This window comes from Carlito syrichta, unplaced genomic scaffold (genome assembly GCF_000164805.1).
Source record: "Carlito syrichta isolate Samal-C Ts95f unplaced genomic scaffold, Tarsius_syrichta-2.0.1 Scaffold311324, whole genome shotgun sequence".
Lineage (NCBI taxonomy): Eukaryota > Metazoa > Chordata > Mammalia > Primates > Tarsiidae > Carlito > Carlito syrichta.
In genome coordinates, this window is record NW_007255420.1 from 146,125 (window position 1) to 148,136 (window position 2,012).

Here is a 2,012-nt window from a genome sequence, read left to right on the forward strand (position 1 = left end):
TTTTTTGAGGTGGGTTCTTGCTCTGTCACCCAGGCTGGAGTGCAGTGGCACAATCACAACTCACCACAGCCTCAACTTCCTGGGCTTAGGTGATCCTTCCACCTCAGCCTCCCAGTAGCTGGGACTATAGGTGTGTACTACCACATTCGGCTGTTTTTGATTTATTGTAGAGATGAGGTCTCGCGAAGTTGTTCAGGCTGGCCTTGAATCCCTGGACTCAGACAATCCTCTTGTCTTGGCCTCTCAAAGTGCTAGGATTACAGGTGTGAGCCACAATTCCTGGCCACTTTCAAGATTTCGAATGAAGTTCTTAAAGTATCTGCAGATTCAAGATGTCTGGAGATTGGGGTGTGTGAGGCAGGGTCAGGAGGTGGGGGATTTTAAGTTCTTCCAGATCTTGTCTTCAGTGCAATTCAATCTGTATTTGTCATGCTCATGTCCTTGCTGATCTATGACCCCTGATGGGCCGTGGTGATAAGACTGAGACCAGGGAAGGGGAAGAATTAGGTTATAAGCTAACCTCTCATCTCTGGCTGACTTTTCTTATTTCCGTTGCCTGTGGCTGGTTTATTTAACCTGCCCCTGGCAAAGAATTTTCAGTGACCATAACCAGGCTAATCCCGCCAACGAGCTTAAGCTAAGAATAAATGCAGCCCTGGGGACCATGGTCATTAAAAACACCTGCGTTAGGATTGTAGCCACCCCCCACAGACCCACATCCGAAATCCTTGGAGCCAGATGGATTTCAGGATTCAGAATGTTACCTTCCACCCCTAGTGGACTCTCTTGTAGTATTGTGTAATCAAGCATCTTAGTATTTCTGAAGCCCAAGGATGGATATGCACATAGAATGAGATAAAGTCTATAAATAGGTTCATGTCAGTTCAGGCTAGGTCAGGCTTTGACTCCCACTGAGTTATGTAATAAGTCATGTTTGGGAGCTTCTTGAATTTCAGGATTGTGGATCAGCAATAACAGACCCTTACCCACTTCATGCCACCGTCACCCCGTTTTCTCCTTATTACTCATCTGAAAGACAAAGCATATTCTTGTGAGCTTGCTGGAGTTCAGGATTACCAACGTCAGACTCCTTAGAAGGACATGTTATGTCATCATCCTCTCAAATGGAAATGCGTAGCTTTTGAGCCTGAAGAATTACCTTTAGGTGTTCATAATAAAAACTGGTTTATCATCCGGGCACAGTGGCTCATGCCTATAATCCCAGCACTTTGGGAGGCAGAGGTGAGAGGATTGCCTGAGCCCAGGGGTTCAGGATCAGACTGGGCAACTTGGCGAGACTTTGTCTCTACAATAAATAAAAAAAATTGGCCTGGTGTGGTAGCGCACGCCTGTGGTTCCAGTTACTTGGAAGGCTGAAGTGGGACGTTCGCTTGAGCCCAGTAGGTAGAGGCTGCGGTGGCTGTGAGTATGTCACTGCACTCTATCCTGGGTGACAGAGTGAGACTCTGACTCAAAAACAAACAAACATGGGAGGTGGAGGCGAGAGGATCGCCTGAACCCAGGGATTCGAGACCAGCCTGGGCAACTTGGCAAGACCTCGTCTCTACAATAAATCAAAAAATTAGCCGGACATTGTGGTGCATGCCTGTAGTTCCAGCTACTTGGAAGACTGAAGTGGAAGGATCTCCTGAGCCCCAGTAGGTGGAGGCTGCAGTGGTCCTGAGCGTGCCATCGCCCTCCAGCCTGAGCAACAGAGTAAGACTCCAACTCAAAAACAAACAAGCAAACAAACAAAAAACTTGTTATCAATTAGCTGAGTGTGGAAGGGTCACCTGAGCCCGGGAGACTTTGATAAGCTGTGATCGTGCTACTGCACTCCAGCCTGGGAGACAGAGTGAGACCCTGACTCAAAAACAAAAAACAAGAAAACAAGAACTGGTTTATGAAAGTTTGGCAAATGAGCAAGTTCCCAAGAATGTTGGAATTTTGTAGATGGAGGGGCCTTGAGGGGGGTGGGTGTGGTGGTGGGGGGGTGGAGGATGTTCTTCCAT